Raw genomic sequence first — 23,596 nt, 5'->3', positions numbered from 1 at the left:
TCTCTTGCTCCACCACTGATTACTGACTTCAAATGTTTCCTTTAATATCATAACATGTTTCTCCTGTAGCTAAAATTTCTCCTTTGGGTAAAATGTTCTGGTTGTCTTATTTTAGCTGGATACATTTTTTTTAAACTATAGTTAAATACTATAGTTAAATACTATAGTTTATTTATAGTTAAATAAAATGGATCATTCTTAACCGTTTTTAAATGTGCAGCTCAGTGGCACTCAGTGCATTCACATTGTCCTACGATCATCACCACCACCCATCTCCAGACCGTTTAACCCTCCCAAACCGAAACTCTGAACCCATTAAACACTAACTCCCTACTTCCTCCCCCCACCGCCCCGGTCATCTCCATTCCACTATTTGGCTTTTTGGATTTGACTACTCCAGGGTACCTTATATAACTGAAATCGCACAATTGTTGTTGTTTTGTGACTGACTTATTCTACGTAGCCTAATGTCCCTAAGGTCCATCTATGTTGCAGCAGCGTGTGTCATAATTCCACTTCTTTCTAAGACTGAATGATATTCCACTGTCTGCAGAGGCCACACTTCGTTTCTCCATTCAGCCATCAGTGGACACGAGGGTAGCTTCCACCATGCGGCTATTGCGAACTGTGCTGCTCTGAACAGGGGTGGACAAATATCACCTTGAGTCCCTGCTTTCCATTCTTTGGGGTATATACCCAGGAGAAGAATTGCTGAATGCTATGGTAATTCTGCACCTAATATTTTTAAGAAACCATCATACTATTTTTCAAAGTGCTGTACCAGTTTACATTCCTATCAAGAGAACTCAAGGGTTCTAAGTTTTCCAACTTCCCGCCAACACTTATTTTCTGTTTTTTAAATAGCAGCCAGGCTAATGAGTGGGAGGTGGTATCTCACCGTGATTTTGATTTGCATTTCTTAATGATTAGTCACGTTGAGCATCTTTTCATGTACTTATTATTGGCCATTTATATATCTTTCGGAGAAATATCTACTTAAGTCTTTTGCCTTTCTGTAATCAGATTATTTTGGGTGTTGTTGTTGTGAAGTTGTAAGTTGAACACAATTTTTAAAAATCATTAGCTCTCCCTAAAGGTGCGATTCACTGCCTCTGAAATGATGAACCCTTAAGACTTCAGGTGCGTAAACAGTAACTAAAATTGTAGCTCCTTACTAATTTAATTGATTCCCTGTATTTAAAAATGTTCAAGTTCCAGCTAAAGATTAAGAGTCTGTAGGGGAATAGATTCCCATATTCCTGAATTTCCGCCTCTTCCGCTCAGCTGGTATGTGCACATCCTTTCTTGCCAAAAAAGTAAGAATTGTTTTCTGGACATGCCAAACCAAAGACATTTCCGAGTTGGAGACATGAGGTTCATGAGTGTGGGAGTACTACACTGAAAACAAAGAGTATTAAGCTAAGTCATGTTGTATCATAAGATCCCTCTCTGTGTTCCTCCCTCAACTTGGCTTCCAAGAGGTAATCAAATGTATTCCTCCTCTACCAAAGACCAAAGATTCCTTTTTTGGGAAACTACCTAACCCACTAGAAAAGATTCTTACAAATGGGAAATCTCAAAAAAAAAAAAAAAGGCCAATAATAGCCCTGCAGTATAGCCCACCAGTCCACAAGCCCCACTCGAGCGCAGAGATTCCAGTTTTCAGTGCATTATTTTAAATATGGATAAAAAGTCAAGGAACATCATATATGAGAGGAAATTATTTAATAAGAAAGACACATCCAAACAAACAGAAACAATGCAGAGAGCTGAAGAAAACAAAAACTCTTATCTATAATTGAGATCCTAAGACGGGTAAAAGTTATTAAGTCAATGGAGCCTAATCTACGGCTACAAAAAGAACATTTCAAAAGTGTTTTTTAAGAGCTTTGGGTCACTAAAAATATCTATGTATTGGTTCCAAGTTAATAAAAGTCAAAGTTAAGATTGGAAATTGAGTCTCCTGACCCCCAGCACAGGAGCCAGATGTCCCTAAATTGTGTCGGAGGCTAGGCTTTCATTCATTTATTGATTCAATAGGTACTCCCCAGAAAACTCCGTTTGTTTTCTAGAGGCAAAGATACTTCTGCTTCCAGAATCTGCCCTCCCTCCACAGGTTTGTATTGGTGAACAAGCCGAAACTCAGGAGAGTGGGACACACGCAGAAACTATCTGGCCGGACATGTACTCCCTACTCTCCTCCTGGGCACGGGTCACGTTTACTCTGGCCTCAGGGCTTTTGTTCAGGTTTCCCCCATATCCCTTTCCTCTTTTTTATTCAAATCCCAACCAGCCACCAAGGCTTAGTCCTGACCACGCCTTCTTGGCAAAACCCAACTCAATCTGCAGGCTCACTGATCGAGCAGCCCTTTCCCAAAACTCAACACCACCAAAAACTGCTTTAATAACCTGAGTCTATTATGTGCAGGATTTTGTTGCCAAATAACATAGAAGTTTTCTGAAGGAAAACTTGTGCCCATATCTAGTGCTTCATTAGAATCTAGCACCACCTGGAAGTGTGTGTGTGGGGGGGTGTATGGGAGGTAACTGAAGAGCACTGAATGAGTGAATGATTAATTGCTCTTTTTCCAGACATTTTTCCATCTAATGCTCTCCTAGAAGGGATGTAAGTGTCCCCCGATGGAAGGGACACTCTCCACCACAATGGCAGTGCAGAGCCCCTCGCCCCAATGCTGTTGGCCATGATTCGGCTCTTCTAAGGGAAACATCAAAAGGGAGGCAAGGCAGGCCTGGCACACAGAAGCCAGCCTCTCACTTGCTCCTGATGCCTCCGACAGCAAAGTGCCAGAATGAATCTCTCTTCTGAGCTGTAAGGTTAATGTGGCCATTTATAGATAGAGGAGGAGATTAGGTATGTTGAAAGGGGAAGGTTTTTATGCTTTGCTTTTGATCCTGTCTGGCACTCCCCAGAGCTGCCATGTGCCCCACACCTGATAAATACTGTTTTATAAAACGGCAAAGAAGAGAACTTAAAGCCATAAATCTATCCCCACCCCCCTCCCTTTTATATGGATCTAAAAGATAATTAAAACCATGCCCTTGCCTTGCAAATGAAGCCTCATCTTTCTGGCAGGCCCCATTTCAAATGAACTTGAGGGCAGCATCAGTGCAAAGGGCGGCCTCAGGTTGACGCTGTGCAGGCCGTCGCGGAGCACTCCCCAGCCTTGTAGGTCTCCGGGTGTGTGCACACCACCCAGGGTTGCTGCGCTGACCAAAGACCTCTACACAACCCCGCCTGGGCTTTGAACTTGGTTTATGCATGGTGCTAACGAGGGCCACTTCAAGATTTAGAGAAACGAAACAAAATAAAACTTTCTTCTTTGGTCACAGACTGCTCCCCCAAACTTCAACCATCCCTTTTGATTTTTTCATAGACACCAGAGGACTGAAAAAAAAACAAATATTAATGGATCAGGACTTCAAAAGAAACGATGCAAAATATTATGTAGCCATTAATTAAATCATTATAAAGGCTATGTGGATATCAAGGAAATGTTTATGATGCAGCTCTAAGTGGAAAACACATCATATAAAATGTTTCTTTATTACAACAGTAAAAACACATCATTTTTATAATGCATCCTCAGTTATCGACTGAATGTGTGCACATGATTAAAATAATAAATAATAAAAAAGGAGCTTACGCATGAAAGGCTCCTGCCCCCATCCCTCCTACCACTCATTCCCTCCCCAGAGCAAATACTTTTAACTCTTCCATCTGTTTTTTCCCAAGAGTTAGTGCCATATCTCTAGATACTATATGTTTTTGCCTCTACTTATTTATTTTATACATTACCTTTTGAATTCCAGCTATGATAGGTCAGCATCTAGCTCATACAAACTCACCCTATCTTCCCCTGCACCCAATATCTTAGTAAAACAAAATTGTTCTGCCCTTTAGTCTTTACCTTTTTAAAGCTACTTACTCTTTTTTTATTTCTTGTTCCACCCACTAAAAAGGAGTAACTTTGGAACGCTTATCCCGCCGCTGTGTCAGGTAAGAATGTTAGCATTCCTGTTAATTCCTTCAGCTTTCAGCACTTCTCCCCCCGCCTTCTACCTCCAAATTTCTTATAGGTACGCCTCTTTTATAATGTCAAAATCAATTGCAGTTATAGTTATTCTATAACCAACATTCCCGAATTGGTTGATTTTAGAAGTTGAAAGTCAAACAACAATGTCTGTTTTTATGACCACGCCAATGTTGAGCACAGCAGAATAAAGTAGTATTTTCATGATTGTAGTTCTTTCTTAAAATGCTTTTTCCAGAATTCCAAATGCCTATTTAAAATTTTAAATAAAAAATCACATACTCTTTTGGCATAGATTTTGCTCCCTAGGTCCCTCCCTCCTTCTGATCCAATCTAGACCTGTGCTCTCTAGGCCTTGTGCATTGCTCTGCCTGGGAGTTCTTCCCTCTTCTTCCCTGGAGCAGTTCCACCAGCTCTTTAACCTGTCTTCCTGTTAGTTTAACCCCTGGTTTGCTGCTGCATTGTAGCATTCACATATCTCTCCTTGTTTCTAACAAAATCTTATTTTTATTCCAGTATCCCACCCTTCTCTTAATGATTCCATACTTTGCTAATTCAACCATGTCAATACTTTTCATCTCACTAATGACTGGTTTAAGAGTGGGTATATAAGCTATTCTAGACCATAGAACACAAGAGAAACCTTGCAGAGAGATCTTCAATGAAATCTTTAATTAAAAGTTAAAAGATGCCCCTGGCCAGTGTGGCTCAGTTTGGTTGGGTGTCCTGTCCATGCCCCTAAAAGTTGCTGGTTCAATTCCTGGCCAGGGCACATGCCTGGGTTGAAGGCTAGATCCCCAGTAGAGGGCATGCAGAAGGCAGTGATCCGTGTTTCTCTCTCACATTGGTGTTTCTCTCTCTCTCTCTTTCTCCCTTCCTCTCTCTATTAATCAATTTAAAAATCTTACAAGAAAAAGACCCACAAGAATGGAATCCTCTTTCTCTATCTGTCTAGTATCATATCTGTATGTAATATCTAACTGCAGAAACTACTCTCAATCTAACAAAAGGGGAGCTACCCAAGGGCTGTGCAGTTCACCAAGAACGACAGAAGAGAAAAACTGGATGAACTTAGAACTGGTGATATAACTAAGTCAACCATCCACTTCTAGATTTCTTGTTATTTGAGATGTTGTCTTTCTTTCTGTGTAAGCCAGTTAAATTGGAGCTTTCTTTTCTTGCACTAAAGGTCATCCAATTCCGACACTGGCATCTCTTTAAGAAGCTTCCTAAAATGAGTGTGAAGTATATTTTCTGAGTCTTTAAAAGTTACAAATTGTCTTTATTTTACTAGAACAATTTAGTGATAGTTTCATTAGGTATAGAATCTTAGGTTGAAAACTCATTTTCCTTAAGAAATATAACACTATTAGTGCTATTGCTCTAATGTCTTCTATTTTGTTTCTTTGTAAGGTAACAAATTCATATTCTCTCTCCCTCTCTCTCTTATCTTGGCTTTTAGAATCTCTTTTCTCTTTGGTATTTTGTGATTTCAAAATGATATATCTAAATATAACCGTCTTTTCATTCATTGTGCTAGATATTCAAATGTGATATAATAGAGATGTTTCTTTTAGCTTTAGATAGTTAAATTAATTCACTATACATTTTCCCTTTATTTATACAGTTCTCTCTTTCTCCAAAGCTGTTAATCAGATATTTGACTCCCTGGATACATCAGCTATGTCTCTGACTTTTTGTTTCATATTTTCTTTATCTTTGTAGCTTACTATACACTCTTAGAGATTTCTTAGACTCTGTTTTCCAGACTTTATGAAACTTCTAATATAAAATATTTTTCAATAATGAGAGTTCCTTGTTTTTTTATTGTTTTCCTTTATCATAGCACCTGTCTGTTATTTTCTCAAATGTTTATTCATTCATATTTAATAAAAAAAGCAATAAAAACTGATTGGATATTCTGAACACTGTTGATCTTTGCTGTTAGGGAATCAAGCACCAACTGCATATTATTCTGGGAGTCTCCTAAACGAAAGCATGTGCAGTGTAGGTAAATAGCGGGCTCACATCCTCCCACAACCACATCAAAATTGCAACTAAACTACAGAAAAGCCATCATTCAGAAGGAACCACCTGAAATCTAGCTGAACAGAGCCCTACAACTGAGGATGTGAAGCAGCAGCCGGGGGAGAGAGACAAGATGGCGGCACGGGAACCGCGTCCCCCGTGTCCCCTGCCTCCCGCCACCTCCCACCACCACATCCAAATCACAACGAAAATACAGAGCCACCGCCACTCAGAGCCACCTGAGGTCGGGCTGAGCAGAGGCCCTTCAACCAGGGCACTGAAGACACACCGAGACCGGTAGGAAGGGGGAAGACGCGGGCGGATCGGGGCTGAATCGCGGAGACGCGGCCACAGGCCCTCACCTGGTGACGCAGTTGAAACCCGGGAGGGACATCTCAGCGGCGGAGGTTTCCCGGAGGAGGGAGGGTCCCAGCCCCACACAGGCCCCCAGCCCAGGGTCCCAGCGCCGGGAAAAGACGTCCCACAACTCCGGGCTGTGAAACCAGCGGGGACTGTGGCTGAGGGTCGCAGAGGCCGCGGGAGCCCCAGCAGCTCCTCTAAAGGGCCCGGCACAGACTCACCCGGACGCTCCCTCTGAGCCCAGCACCGGGCAGCAGCCGGAAAGGACCCGGGACACTCGGGGAGGAACTGACCTGCCTGAGATCCGGGCAAGAGGCGGAGGGCGGCTTCCTCCCGGGCAGAAGGGCTGGAGGAGGCCATGGCTCCTTTGGCGAGTCCTCCCCTAATGCAGCTGGCGGGCAGGCGCCATGTTTGAATCGCCAGCCCCTGACTCACACCTTTGGCCCCGCCCTGTGGTTCCCAGAGGCCCCGCCCCTCCCCACCTGCAGGTTCACCCAGGCCATTTCCAGGGGCTTTTCTGTGCAAGTGGCCTCTCGAGCCTCATGCTTAGGACTTTCCTCAAATCTCTCAAACAAGCAGCAGAGGCCCCATACAGCTTGATAAGTGGCCCCAGGCCTGGCACTAGCAGCAGCTGCATTGGCTCATAGCTGGGCCTCTCCTGGGCACCGCCAAGCCCAGCACAAGTAGCAGCCAACTACGGTTTGCTGTGTAGCTCATGCTGGGTGGCCCTGGGCAAGGCACTGGCACAGGCTGACTCTGCACCTCCCGGGAGGCCCCAGAGACAGTGCACCTGGTGCTCAGACTCTACCATGCTGGATTACAACCCTACCACATCCACGGGTGACACTCAAGGGGCACACTTGGTGAACACCAAAGCCCCACTGAAGTAAATCCTGCTCCATAGGGGTGTCTCCAGCATAGCAGCTCTTTGGCTGTAGCTGCAGTTGGTCCTCACAGCTGATTGGCCTGGGGGTCAATTCCTCCCAGGGACGCCAACAGCAACCAAGGCTCAACTACAACAGGACAGTGCACACAGCCCACACAGGGGAGCACCTAGAAGGCCCAGCTCAGGCGACTGGGGAGGCTGAGCCACTGGACACTACAGAACACCTACTACACAAAGCCACTCTACAAAGTCCAGGAGACATAGCAGCTCTACCTAATACACAGAAACAAACACCTGGAAGCAGCCAAAATGTGGAGGCAAAGAAACATGCCACAAAGGAAAACACTGAAGAAATCTCTAGAAAAGTAACTAAATGAAATAGAACCAAGAAAGCTAACAGATATAGAGTTCAGAATTTTGGTTATAAGGATGCTCAAGGATATTAGTAAGACTATTATGAAAACAAGTGAGATCATCGATGACCTAATAAAATACCTATCAGAAATGAAGGCTACACAAACTGAAATGAACAATAATTTACAGGGAATTAACAGTAGAGGATGCTGAGAATCAAATCAACAATTTGGAACATGAGGAAACAAAAAATGCCCAACCAGAAGAGCAAAAAGAAAAAAGAATCCAGAAATATGAAGATAGTATAAGGAGTCTCTGGGACGACTTCAAAAGGCCGAACATTCGTATTATTGGGGTGCCAGAAAGGGAAGAAAGAGACCAAGAAATTGAAAACCTATTTGAAAAAATAATTACAGAAAACTTCCCCTACCTGGGGAAAGAAATCGACTTACAAGTCTAGGAAGCACAGAGGGTCCTAAACAAGAGGAACCCAAAGAGGCCCACAGAAAGACACATCATAATTAAAATGCCAAAGGTTAAAAACAAAGAGAGAATCTTAAAAGCAGCAAGAAAAAAGCAATTAGTTTCCTACAAGGGAGCACCCATACAACTGTCAGCTGATTTCTCAACAGAAACCTTACAGGCCAGAAGGGAGCGGCAAGAAATATTCAAAGTGATGAAAAACATGGAACTACAACCAAGATTGCTCTACCCAGCAAAGCTTTCATTTAGAATTGAAGGTCAGATAAAGAGCTTCTCAGATAATGAGAAGCTAAAGGAGTTCATCACCACCAGACCAGCACTACGTGAAATGTTGAAGGGTCTTTTTTAAGGAGAAGATAATGAACAAAAGAATCTGACAAACTAAATGGATCCAGAGACATTGACACATGCAACAGATGGCCATATTTCAGAGGGAAGAGGGAAGGGGAGTGGAGGATGGGAGGAGATTAACCAAAGAAGTTATATGCATATATGCATAACCCATGGACACAGACAATGACGGGGTGAAGGCCTGGGGAGGGGGTGAGAGCAAGGTGGAGGGGGTCAATTGGGGGGCGAGGGGAAATGGGACACATGTAGTGCCTTCAACAGTAGAGATAAATTAAAAAAAAAAGAAGAAGCCACATTGAGACTGGTAAGAAGAGTGGAGACTCAGAATGGGCTGGTCTCACACCCATGTGTGGCACATTTGGCAGATAAAATTTGGGAATATCTCGGCTTTGGCGGTCCCCCCGTGAGGAGCAAGGGGTCTGAGCCTCACAACCCCCGCCCCCCCGCAGCCAAGAGTTCCAGTGCCAGGGAGAGAAGTCCCTATAACTTCTAGTTGCAAAGGCCAGTGGGAATCAAAGCTGAGTGAAACAGAAGGCTGCTGGAGTCCTAGGCATTCTTCTTAAAGGACCCACATACTGACTGACTCAGACTCACTCCCTCCAAGTTCCAGCGCTGGGGTAGAAGTCTGAAAGGCACAAGGGACATCCAGGGAGGAACTGAATTGTGTGGCATCAAAGTGAGAGCTGGACAGGAAGCTTTCTCCCAGAAAGTGCTGGCAAAAGCCATTGTTCCCTGTGAACCCTTTCCCACAGAGATGGCAGGTGGGAACCATATCTGTTATCTATCTGACTATCACTGTTTGCCTACCCTGATGATTACCTGAGACCTTGCCCCACCCAATTTTCAGGCCCACCCAAGCTGTTTCCATTCAAATGGTCGGTCTTGGCTCATGCTTCATACTTCTCTAAAATCTCTCAAACAAGCAGCATCTGGCCTCAGCATGCCCCATACCTCTTGCTAAGTGGCCCCAGGTCCAACACTAATGGCAGCCAGCCTTGGTTCACAGCTTGGACTCTCCTGGGCACCTCCAAACCCAGAACAAGTAGCAGTCATCTGTAGATCACTTTGTCGCTCATGGTGGGTGGCCCCAGGCAGAACACAGGCAGCGGCTGAGCTTGGCCTGCACCTACTGGGAGGACACAGAGCCAGTGCACTTGATGGACAGCTTCAGACCACATCAGAGCACCACCCTACCTCCTCCACAAGGGACAGACTCCATGGGCAGACTCAGCAGGCACCAGAGCATGACTGAAGTAAGTCCTACTCCGTGGGCTTGGCCCCTGCACAGCTGATCCTCCACAATGGTTGTAGCCAGTCCTTAAAGCCAATCAACCTGGAGGTAAATCTTTCCCATTGACATACCAATGGCAATCAAGGCTCAACTACAATAGGAGGGTGTACACAGCCTACAGTGGGGGACACACCTGAAGTGCTCTGCTCAGGTGAACAAGGAGGTTGTGCCATTGGACCCTACAGGACAACTACTACAATAGGCCACTCTACCAAGCCTGGGAGACTAGCAGCTCTACCTAATACAGAAACAAACACAGGCAGGCTGCCAAAATGAAGAAACAAGGACACATGTCCCAAATGAAAGAGCAGAACAAAACTCTAGTGAAAGAACTAAACAAAGTGGAGACAAGCAATCCACTAGATGCAGAGTTCAAAACACTGGCTATAAGGATGCTCAACAAAGTTAGGGGAAGAGTCGATGGACTTAGTGAGAACTTCAATAGCATAAAAAAGAACATAGAAACCTTAAAAAAGAACTATTCAGAAACAAAAAATACACTAACTGAAATGAAGAATAATTTACAGGGAGTCAACTGTGGAGTAGACATAGAGAATCGAATTGGAGATTTGGAATATAAGGAAGCGAAAAACAGCCAGTCAGAACAGCAAAAAGAAAAAAGAATTTTAAAAAATGAGAATAGTGTAAAGAACCTCTGAGACAACTTCAAATGTGCCAACATTAGATCATGGGGGTACCAGAAGAAAGAGAGAGAGCAAGAAATTGAAAATCTCTTTGAAAAAAATGACAGAAAACTTCCTTAACCAGATAAAATAGATATACAAGTCCAGGAAGCACAGAGTCCAAAACAAGATGAACCCAAAGACACCCACACCAAGATACATCATAGTTAAAATGTCAAAGATTAGAAACACAGAGAGAGTCTTAAAAGCAGCAAGAGAAAAGCAATTAGTTACCTACAAGGGAGCTCCCATAAGACTGTCAGCTGATTTCTCAACAGAAACTTTTCAGGCCGTGACGGATTGGCTGGAAATATTCAAAGTGATGAAAAGCAGGGAACTACAACCAAGACTGCTCTACCCAGAAAAGCTGTCATTTAGAATCAAAGGATATTTAAAGGGCTTTCCAGACAAGAAAAAGCTAAAGGAGTTCACCACCACCAAACCAGTATGATATAAAATGTTTAAGGGTCTTCCTTAAGAAGAAGGGAAAAAAAAAAAGATAAAAAATATGAACAATAAAATGGCAATAAATTCAAATGGCAATTGATTCTAAAAAATAATGTAAACAAACAAGCAGAACAGAAACAGACTCATAGATACAGAGAACATTTTGAAGGCTGTCATATGGGAGGTGGTTGGAGGGATGGGTGAAAAAGGTGAAGGGATTAAGAAGTACAAATTGGTAGTTACAGAATAGCCATGGGGATGTAAAGTACAGCGTAAGGAATATAGTCAAGTATATTCTGATAACTCTGTATGGTTCCAAATGGATGAGATTTACTGGGATGATCTCTTGGTGGGTTGTATAATGTCTAATTACTAGAAATTAATATAATGTTGTATGTCACCCGTAATTGAAAAATAAAAAATGATATAAAATACCTGCAGGGGAAAGGATGCCACTTGCATCGAGTGGATGAGGCCAGCGGTGCTGCTAAACAATCTATAATGCACAGAAAATCCCTCCACAACAAAGAATCATCCAGACCACATGACAAAGTGCCAGGTGGGAACTCCTGCAGCAGGGCCATTAACTCTCTTTATAAAGGAAGGCCTCCCCCCCCACCTCCATTTGTTTGTTTGTTCTCCTAGGGAGCTAATCACCTGGTTTCTTTAGGCTGCATTCATTTGGGAAAAGGAGAAGCTGTACACAAACTATAAGTTAATTTCTTTTTGTTCAGCTCTACTTCTCTCTCAATCACTGCATTTCAACATGTGAGACTCTCTGATCCAAGTGGCTGATAACTGCATCTTCTTGTATTATCACAAATACACTCAGTTGTGGCTCCCTCCCCTTTATCATCAGGTGTCCTGCACACATGTGCTTTCTATCTTCTAGAAATGTGTCAAAATCTCTGATAACCCCATTCCTGTTCTCTATCTTTTTAAAATTATTTTATCATAAGTGTAAGATACTCTGACAAAATAAAAGAAACAAATCTATGCAATCAGGCCTCCATATCTGAATAGCAGGCTTTTCCTACATAAGTCATTTATTTTTTAATATGTATTTAGCACTGACAGTGTACTAATGCACACGTACACAGATGCACACACACACACACGTTTAAGTTCCCTTCCAGTTAATATCTCAATGGCTTTGAACAAAGTCACTTAGATTTTCTGTGCCTCACCCACTGTATCTCAAGGGATACAAGTTGAAATAGTTCCAAGTTATTGTGCACACATCATATGCCAGAATCTGCACTTGAGAGATTACATAATAATCTAATTTAGCCACCCAGGAAGAACTAATATCTTTACAGATGAGGAAACCAAGACTTAGAGAGGTTAAACTTATCCAAGTTCCCATAGGTGGAGAGCAGGAGCCTGCATGGAAACCCAAATATCTCTGCTCTGAAGACGAGCTCCCCTCACTTATTCACTCATGTACTCCCCTCAGTTCAACAAAGATGTGTTTTCTAGAGCATACCTACTTCAAATATCCTGTACCATTTTCTCCACAAGCACATGTATGCTGGTCCATGTGTCCTCAGATTTAGTATGATAAAAGAAAGTCTACTTGAAAGCAGCCCCAGCTCCAAGAACAGCCCCATTGCACCTTGTTTAGTTTTCCTGTTGTTTTTAGCTTGCTTTTATTTTTATTTTATTTTTTATTTCAACTTTACCTCCAGTACAAATAAAGACTCATTTCTGGAGGGATAATCAATTATGATATTTTGAGGGGAGGTCTTAAATTCCTTATCCTTTATCCATCTGAATATTCTTGATAGAAGAAATAGATTTTTCCTCCTTTCAACTTATTTTTTTTTTACCTCTATTATCTCTCTCTACCCAATAGACTGTAAGCTTCATAAAGAAAGAATCCATGGCCCAAATACAATAATCAAAGTGTATGCAGATAGACAGATAGATGATAGAGAGATGACAGATGACAGATAGATAGATGATAGATAGATGATGATGATAGGTAGATGATAGATGATAGATAGATGATAGTTAGGTGATAGATAAATGATAGATAGATGATAGATAGATAGATAGATAGATGATAGATAGATAGATAGATAGATGATAGATAGATAGATAGATGATAGATAGATAGATAGATAGATAGATAGATAGATAGATAGATAGATAGATAGATAGATAGATAGATGATAGATAGAGAGAGAGAGAGAGAGAGATGATAGATAGATAGATGCTAGATAGATGCTAGATAGATAGATGATAGATAGATAGATAGATAGATAGATAGATAGATAGATGATAGATAGATAGATAGACAGACAGACAGACAGATAGATAGATAGATAGATAGATAGATAGATGATAGATAGATAGATAGATAGATAGATAGATAGATAGATAGATAGATAGATATAGATAGATAGATAGATAGATAGATAGATAGATGATAGATAGATATGAAGGCCTAGCATATAATGGACATTCAATAAATGTTTCAAAGGCCGGCAGATGTACTCTGCTGCTCATATCCCAAACCTCATACGTAGGGCAAAATTTTCCACAGATTTTCACACTTTCCAGAGAAGCAATAATATTAAGCAAAGCTGTGCTGGCCGTCACTTTGGCCCAGCTGCAGTTCTGCACATTAGGCTCATGTTTCCCTCCCTACAGCCCCTCCCTCCCTCTTTATAGTCTTGTTTGGGTTTGAGCGTGTGGGTGTGAACGTCTGCATTGTTTGGCTTGCTGCAGAAAGAGGCCTATCTCAGGGACCCTTATTGCTCACCTGCAGCCAGCCTAACCCCCTTATCTGAAGCCCATGTTTTTGATCTCTGTGATACCAGGAACATTTTCCCAAAACCCCTGGAATGAGAAAACTGGCTTCGAAAGTGTAAAGTGATCCCAGCTTAGCACACTCAGCCCTGCTGAGCACGGCCAGCAACATCAGACAGCAGGACGTCTACTGAATAGAGACTTGGACAACTGACAAGGGCTTCCTTTCTCACCCCTCACCCTACCTATCCTGCAGTATTTCCATCCACTCAGCACCTAATTACCAGGTTACAAATATGCCATCTTCATCTCCAAGGTCACATTTCACCTCTATCCTTTCTTATCTTTCCAATGCAATAATTTATACAATAGATACATTGGTCATCTCTGAGTTGCCAGTGACTATGCTGTATGCTGGGAATATAATAAGTACACACACACACACACACACACACACACACCATCATTACAGATCAACCTCGCCCTCAGTCTCCTCCCAGAAGCCTTCTCAGATCTTCACAGCCTCCATGAGCACCTATCACTAAGTGCCAATTAGGCACCTAACAATCCCGTCCATGAGCTTTGCCATGGTTTCCTGTCAGTCTGTTCTGTCTTCACAACCAGATTACAGATTCCTTGAGATCACAGACCTCATCCTTATTTCTATGGGGTTTCCTTAATAACTACCGATGCAGCCATGGTGGGCTCCCTCGCCCCTCTAGTCAGCCAGTTTTTGCACTGAACCTGTCCTTTTTGTGAGCCCTTTGGGATGAAGTGTGTGCTGCCAAGAAGGAAGAGAAAGGAGAAGAGCAGGAAGAAGGCTCAGTATCCTCCCTCCATCTTACCACAAACAACTTGGCCCTGCCTCTAGGCATGTCCCCTCAACCACGACCGGGATTATTAGTCCAGAAAGTAGGCGGCTCATACAATGCCGACATCAAGAAGCCTCCCCGAGTTCTGATTATTGGAAGACCTAATGCCCCCCACAGATTGGACTCTTTTGCATGTGCGTGTTGACATTCCAAGACCCGAAGTTCAGAAGAAGCACATGCGTGTGGCAAACAGGCACTCACAGAGCAATGAGAGTGGGGCCTGGCTGCTGACGCCTTGGTGTCCTGTGCAGGAAGACAGCTTCAGACTCTGTGACCACAGGACCACTGCCAGGGCCCCACAGAGTGCAGTCAGGGAGCGGAGAGAGTCCCTAGGGGATGGGAAGAAAAGAGGAGCCCCTGTCTTGACCTGGAGTGAAAACCAAGGGGAAAGGGGAAATCCCTGGGACAAGGCAGTGACCAGAAGGCCCAGGCAGAAGTAAAAGCAGATGTGAAACATAAGTTGTCAGTGTCCTGCGGGCCACAGGGGCCTGCCCTGAAGGAGGGGACCCCAAGGGAGGTGCACCTTCATTGACATGTTTTCACTGGGCCACTACTGGGCAATTAGGGGTGAACAGCCACAGGCCTAAAGATCTGAGCAGAGCACACAGGCTGCTTTGTGTCTCTAAACCAGCAGAGAAGGGAGTATGCCCATTAGAGCCTGGAAGATCAGCCTGCTTTCCAACAATTTATTTATTTGACAAATATATGCTGTACTTATTATTGGCTCAAGATCCCAAAGATTCTGAATTATATAAGACACAGTCTTTGTCCTAAGGTTATATATTAATCAGCCATATTAGTGCCAAAAGAACTCAAAATTGCTGCCTCTTGCCTGTGAATAATAAAGAAATAATAAAGACAACTGGATCTGGAGAGTGCATGCTCTACAAGGGGAACTTGGAGAGGCCTGGCCACAAATGTATAAGATCTTTTAATAGATCTTGCATGACCATAGATCAGAGACCCCACCCGTCCGCTCTGGGCGGCAGTAAAGCATTGGCTTACCACTGAGCAGAGAAAGGTGCAGCTGTTCTGTTTCTGATTTTCCTCTCTGCACCAACCCCAGGCTGGCCCACCCTGCATGCACTGTCCCTTCTATAAGAAACACCAGATATTGCTACAATTCTTCCCAGGATACATCCCAACAGGACACCCATCCCAAACAATTCTCAGGTCAAAATCTGCAAAGTATTCCCCAGTTGAGTTTTAAAGGGACCCAAACCTAAAGGCTCACTTTTAACAGTCATTACGATTTGGTTAGGGCCCATTCTCCATCTGCATCCCCTCAAAGAGCTACCCTTGGTCACTTCAGGCTTAAGATGTGCACATGATCTCCCTTCCAGAGAACACCCCCGAGCGAGAGGTCCAGAAAAGCCCTGGAAGCAGGCTAAAGGCCATTTGGGCAGGGAAACCAGGGCCACAAGTACCCTGAGTGTAACCTAGAAGCGGAGGTATGAAGTCCAGGTGAGGAGCCAGAACAGAGCCCTCTAAAACAGGCCGTTACCTACAATGGGATGGTACTGATGCTCTCGTCTCATGAATGTGTATCCTAAAGAAGTCGATTTCACTTGGAAATGATTGACAACGTATAGGTCAAATTCCTGCTCCATTATTGATGGAGTTTATTTCCTGATAAAACCCTGTTTCTGTCCCCAAAGAGAAGGGGGAGCTCAGCCTACTTGTCCCAGGGACGAGTGGAAGCGAAAGCTGGTTAGATTTATGTTATCTAAACTGCTTTAGTTACTGAGATAATAGGTCTGAAGAGGAAGGGAATTTTCAAGAGCCAACAGCCTGGGCATGCAATCTGTTTTTCCAGTGTTTTTCCAGATAAAAGAGAGGTGGAAAAACATAAATGTTTCATATCATTGCCAAGGACTTTCCATTTGATTTTGGGGGGAAGAGACAAAGAAAATGCTATGTACTCAGTCAGCAAAGTGGTAAAAGCCAGCTGTTTGATGCCCTGGAAGCTCTTTAGAGCTGCCTCCAAACAGAAAGAGAGAGAGAAGGGAAAAAATTACCCCCTTTCTGACAAATTGCATGAGAACCAAGGGAGCTCTTTTTGATAAAGGGCTGAAACAAGTCTTGATAGGAACTGAAATCCCAGGAAAAGCAGTTGAAGCTCGTGTGTGTGCAGGTCGAGCTGAAAGCGGGCCTACCACCGTGTCTCTTCTGCCTCAAGCCTTCCAGCTCACCTTCCGTCTATACCTCACAGAAATAAGCAGAATGAACTGGGGACAGGTAGGGAGGTGGCATGGCATGAGCAGAACTCAGCTCCCTCAGAACCGAACGGGAATTTGAATCCCACTCTTAGGAACCCAAGAAAGTTTATCTCAGAACATTCTCAGTAAATATTAGAAGACCCCTGGCTTCCTATTGAATTTGAGTTTGACTCAATAATCTTTTAAGGTATTCTGAAAGACTCATTCACTAAGGTCTTAAGGCCTTGCCAAGCCATGGGTCATCCTGTTAAATGACCGTTATTCATATGTTAGAGACCAATCCCATTTAGAGAGGAGCAAACTAAGAGGAAGGACATCCATGGAGCATTGCCTCCTTTAGGGGTAATTTCACAGTATCTACAGACTATCGAAGCCCTTTCCATCAACTCACCAATGTCAGAAGAGAAATTTGGCAAGGTTAATTATCCATCAGAATAATTTTACTGTGGTTTTTTTTTTTTCTGTTTTAAACCTTTTGGTTTGCTGTATAAAATGAATAAATTTTTACTTGTCACATCTAGTTACAACGACACAACCCACGGTATTTTAACACACTATGGTCTTCATGTTCTTTAATTTTTGTGTCTGTGCCACATCTGTATCACTGATCTCTGTGGTATCAATGGGTTTGTTCAAAGGGGTCCATGTGCCACAAAACACTAGTGTTCTGCTCTTCCTTCTGACTGTTCAGTTGATGTTCAAGGGAGCTAATGGCAGAGGAGACTTTGTGCTTTGGGGGGAGCTTTTGCTCTCTGACCTTGGTAAGGAGGGACATGGGAGAAGACGAAAATAAGAAATGAGTAGCAAGTATTAATAAATTATTAAAGGTTCCAGGCCCAGACTGGGGGGGTCAGTGGAATATTTGTGGCAGAAACTAACTTTCATATCCACTCATAAGACTGATTTCATTCACTCCTAGAACATGTCTCATGTTTACATTAGGTAATAGATATGCAGAAGGAGAGAAGGCTTAATAGAGAAGCCTTCAGCTGGGACTGACAGAATGAGTCAGATTTCCATCATTGGAGAAGGGAATCACAGCCAGGAAAATAGCTGCCTGGAGACATAAAGGCTCTAATGTTCAAAGGCGTAGTGAGTGGTATTAAGAGAGAAATTAACTGGTTATTTGTGAAATCCAAAGGCTTCTGTCTTTGGACAAACCACGGCTCATAAAGAAGAATGGTTGTATGGATGACATTTATTTTTGCTCTTTATATAGTCTTTCCTAGCTCAGTCAAAAAAATTAAGAAGTTCCTTTCATTTCTCCTTGCTGATTTCTCACCTCCCCAAACTATCTGTGCGCAGGAGCTCACACACACACACACACACACACACACACACACATATGTACAAACACATGTCCACATTTTGCCTTGTACTATTAACCTGTCCTACATACGAAGTCTTGTCATGATAGCAAAAAACAAGATTCTTGGGGACAGACGTCAAGTCACCATCTCTCATCCAACTGTAAACTCCACGGTCTCAAGCATTCTAAGCGTAAGCATACACTTAATAAATATTTGGTGAGTTGAAGGGAAGGAGGTCAGCTGGCAGGATAAGATGTTGTATGTGCAAAGCTTTCCCTTGGGCTTCTTAACTTTGTGTGACTTTGTTCCCAGATACACAGAAGACTCGTGAGAAGTGGATGTGATCCCTTGTCTTAGTTCAAGAGCCAAAGAAGGAAACTAACAAAGATTCGTGTCTTCTAAGTATTTTACTTGTACTCATTTCATTTCACTTACCTAAACTCTCCCCCATGTCACAGCTGGGAGAACTGAGTCTCAACGAGTTATAGCAACTTTCAAAGCTGCACAGCTGCTCTGCAGGGAGCAGGACTTCCACTCACAGCTGCAGGACTCCACGGCCCTGTCGCCTCGGGCATTGCACCCCAACGTGTCCTGGGACTCTGCTCAGTCTCTCATGTTACTAAAACGAAATTCCTATTGTTTCCCTTTAAAGTGAACGGTTTTATCACCATTCACAAAAAGAAAGAAAGAAAGAAAACTTCCTCTGACCAATGGAAAAAAATAATCCATGGCTTTGCTTGCTGGCAAAAGGCCCGACCGTGTGGGCCAGGCTGTGAAAGAGAGGGAGAGAGGTTCTCATGGACAGCAACCGCTCCACCCACTCATATTTGTGTTTCCCTGAGGTTAACCTAGGCGCCCCCACCGCCCAGAACATCACTCGGGTGACTGTTCCCACCATCAGCATCCAGATAGCGGAGGGGGCCGAGGCATTGGAATCTTATCACCCTATTAAAAGATAAAACCTAAAATCCAACCCTTATCAATATGAGCTCCCTGCACTCATTCAGCACTTCCACGGAAAACAGACTAATGGTTCCTGTGTGCTGCTCTAGGCAGAGCCAGGCGGCATTGGCATGGCCAGCGCGGCCTTGGAAAAGGTAATTAAAAACAGAGTCGTCTGCTTTGTTTTGATATTGGCCAGACCTTCTCTTTAGGAAATATATGGTAATAAAATAGATGAAATGGGGAGTAAAAAGAATGAAATCAGCATCCTCTCTCAAACTCAACCAAATGGTTTGAGAAAAATGCATGTTTCTTCCATGTGAGCCGATCACAGTTATCACCCCAGCCCCACAGAGCCCATCTGCTGTGCATTCATTCACTCATTCATTCATTCACTCATTCAGTCAATGTTTTTGAAATGTCGCCTAAAAGTTTATATTGCACTAATCACTGAAATATAAACGGAATCAAACAAGACCCCCTTCTCTTAAAGAAAGGACCGGATAGGGGACAGAAACGAGTAATTATTTTGGAACGGATCTTTGTCTCCCTCTGCAGCTTCGGCCTCACCACCTTTACCCTCAGCCCCTCCTGCCCTCCTGCCCCCCAGCGATGCTTTCATGCTACGGTCTCCAACCACCTTGATGACCTGAGGCCTCACGATCACGCTCTCCCTACTCTTGCCGTCCAGATGTGCCTGCTGTTTCCATTTTTGCTACCAGCCTGCTCTCCTGCCCTCTCTTCCCAGTTCATCCCTACTCATCCTTCTAGGCTCAGTTCAGATGTCAATTTACTCTAAAGCCATGAATGATATATCCTCCCCGTCGGTGAGGCGTCCCTCCCATCTGCTCCCAGAGCATCTCAAAAAGTCCCTGACCAGCCCTTTACATGCTTCACACTGCAGTTTTCTGTTTTTCTTTCCCCTCTAGTATATCAAGAAAGCGAAGAGGGAAATGGGCTATGTTACAATCGTTCTGGAGCCGAGAAAAATGCCCGACATAGAATAAGGGCTCGGTAAAGGGGGAAAGAATAAATTAGAAATTTATTTTTATAAATAAAAATGTATTAATAAATTAATAAAAAGCATAAATATAGCATAACGGAGAAAGTGGTCAACTTTGGAGTAAGGGTGCGGATAGGGCCGTGGAAGATTCAGAGAGAAGACTATTGAGTTGAATCTTGAAGAATTAACATAAAATCACCAGACTGACGGGTCTGCAGAAGAAACTTTCCAGGCAAAGGCAATAGCGCCTGCAAAGCCATAGAGAAGGAAAGCGTTCATTCAAAGAAATGGGAAGTGTTGTGCTACGACTGGGGTGTCGATTACCAAGCGGTAAAACAGAGAGAGATAAGGTTGAAAAATAGGCACGGCGTAGACCGTGGAAGGCTTTGGATATAAATACAAAAAGTTTACGTTTGGCCCTATCGGCATGCAGCAGGAGATTTATTCCTTACTGTCTCGGTGCCTGCTTATGCACATAGATCACTTTAATAGCGTCCTGACACCCGCAACACAACAGGCGAAGCAAACCTAGTGAAGGAAATACAGTCTATATTTTACCCTGAAATCAAATAGATACAATTCGGACTATTCACTGGTTTTGATTATCCATACTCCTACCAGTTCCAGCAACCTGGGTAATGGTGGAGTTCATTAAAAAAACAGAAAAGCAAAAGTTTTGTTTATTAACAAACAAACAAAAAACCCAATTGTTTAAGCTTTTCCCCCACTCGGATCGACAGACATGGAATATAGGCATGCGGGCTTCAGAAAACGGTCTCCAGGAGCAATTCCAGGGAGCACAGTAACAGAACTGCTTCAGCACCCCCGGCCCACGAGGACACACCATCTCCAAAACCACCGGCCTACCATTTGCCTTCACTGCTGTGTTAGTTCCTTTATAACGATAGGTTTCGAGCCCTGCTCTCTCTTTGCTCTCGAGCTGGGTTTTCACACGAGGGGCCGAGTGAGACAGACTGCCAAGGTCAGAGCAGCAGGTGTCACCTTGGGAACTGAAAGACAGACGCAGGTTCGGGGGAGGTGAGCTTCTCCTTCTCGCGCTGGCGAAGGCCCGTCAGACCAACAAGCCACTGGGGCAAGTGCAGAGGCGTCGGGCCAGCCACAGTCCGCTAATGGGCTGACCCCTGATGGACATGGGCCAGCTGGCAGGGAAGGGCTCAGCCTAAAGGGGATGCCTTTCACTCACCTCTCCCTCGACGGAAACTGCTGGCATCGAGTATAGTCAAGGACCCAGCTAATCAAACTTCCCTCCATAGGTAAAGCTAACCTCTTAGCATATCTCTGATGGCCGCCTGTTCACCCAGTCCCACATTTAGGAATGTCTGATATATTTACAATATTCCATAGTTCTTAATGCCGATCAGGACAAATGATTTATGAGTATTATTAAAGTAATTAAACAAGGAGACCATTACACTAAGAAGGCTCTAATACCTTGGCCACCTACATAAGCAAACCAAAACCTAAGCCAGAGGCCATTCCTGTAAACTCACACATGTCCAAGAAAACAAAATTTAAGAACAGCCAGTCCTAAAGAGCCAGCTAGGCTTTCTCAAATAAGGCAACCACTTAAGCTATTGCCAGTCAAAGGCTTCCTTGCTGTGCTTCTGAGTCTGCTCCATAGTCTTTCCCCAGCCTCTGACAGTGGAGGGCTCCTAACCATGTTTTATTTGGCGCTGCCTGATTTTAATCTATGGCTGCTCAAAAGTCTTGAAAATTTTAATGACCTTAGTTTATAGTTTAACAGTATAATAGTAGTTTCAGGAACCACCAGGAGGATTCAAATCAAAACCATGATGAGATACTGCTTCACACTCACTAGGATGTGTGGAATCAAAACTACAGATAACACAAATGTTAGCGAGGATGTAGATGCATTGGGAATTTTATGCATGGCTGATGAGAGTGTAAAGTGTACAACTGCTTTGAAAAAGTCTGACCCAGCAAGCCCTAGGTACATACCCGAGAGAAATAAAAACATATGTGTCCACACAAAAATTTGTACGAGAATATCTGTAGCAGCATCAATCATAATAACCAAAATAGAGATGACCCAAATGTGTACAAACTGACCGATGAATACATATACTGTGGTATATTCACAGAATGGAATATCGCACAGACATAAAAAAGTGAAATGCCAGTACATGCTGCAACATCGTGCTAAGTGCAAGAAGCCAGTCACAGAAGACTGCATACAGTTCCATTTACATGAAATACCCAGAATAAGCACATTTATAGAGACAGAAAGAACATTCGTGCCTAGTCTATGGGAAAGGGGTGTGGGAGGAAACGAGAAGTGACTGCTACTGGGTACAGATTTACTCTGGGAGAGTGATTTTTAAAAAATGCTTTAAAATTGAGTAAAATCATGGTTGCATAATTCTGTAAATACAATAAACACCATTAAATTATACACTTTAAAAATACACTAACAGGGCCCTGGCCAGTGTGGCTCAGTTGGTTGAGCCTTGTCCCATGTACCAAGAAGTTGCTGGTTGGTTTCTCGGTATGGACGGATCCCTAGTGGGGGCAGGGAGGCAGACGATGGATGTTTCTCCCCCTCTCTCTCCCTCTCCCTTCCTTTCTCTCTAAAAATCAATAAAAATATATATTTTAAATAAGCTAGAAGAGAGTTATGAATTTTAAAAAATAAAAGAGTAGCTAATGGGAATAGAGTAGAATATTTAAGTTCAGCTCAGCCAGGAAAGAAAGGATCATGGAGTCACCTTTCTGGATATGGATGATACTGGAACCAAAGGACCCAGCTCTTCATCACTTCGCCTCCCATTTTGGTCGGACTTGATGATGCAACATCTGGTCTCAACCATAGCTCCTCTAGTCAGATGTTTCTTCAACGACAGATTCAAACAGATAAAAAATGTATCACTGAATAAAAAGCAGTGGTAATATTCAGTCATCAACCAACCACATAGATTCCAGGCAATCAAAGTGGAAGCCCAAACAATCGAAATGTCTACATTAAGTACCTGACAGCTGAATGCCAGCCCCAAGAAGAAAGAATGAACATTTTTTAGAATAGATGCTATTTGTCTCTTGGAAAACTATTTATCATTTACTTTGTTTTACATTATTAAGAATATTTGGAAAATGAAGATATGCTTTTTCTTGTTTTACTGTTAATCACCCATAGGTCTAGCCATCCAAAAACACTCACTATAAATTTTATTGCATTTTGGGCCATTCTCTTTCCCATTACATAACATATTTTTAACATTACCAATTGTATATGTACTTTTCCAACTGTATTTTTTTCTTATTACATCATATATATATTTTTATCTAAGTGCATGCTCTTCAAAAATATAACTTTTATGGCTATAAAAATAACACCATTGAGATGCTCCATGAATCACTGAACCCCTGACTTAGCTGGTTATATAAGGTAATGAAAATTTTCACTATTTTTATAGTAATATAATGGACATCTTTGGGTAAAAGGTTTTGTGTTTGTTTTATTATCAAATTTAGGTTTATTTTATTAAGGAAGAATCTTAGAAGTGAAATTGCAGTTATCATTTT

Source organism: Miniopterus schreibersii (assembly GCF_964146895.1).
Source record: "Miniopterus schreibersii genome assembly, chromosome: 20".
NCBI lineage: Eukaryota > Metazoa > Chordata > Mammalia > Chiroptera > Miniopteridae > Miniopterus > Miniopterus schreibersii.
Note: the sequence above shows the minus strand (reverse complement) of the source record.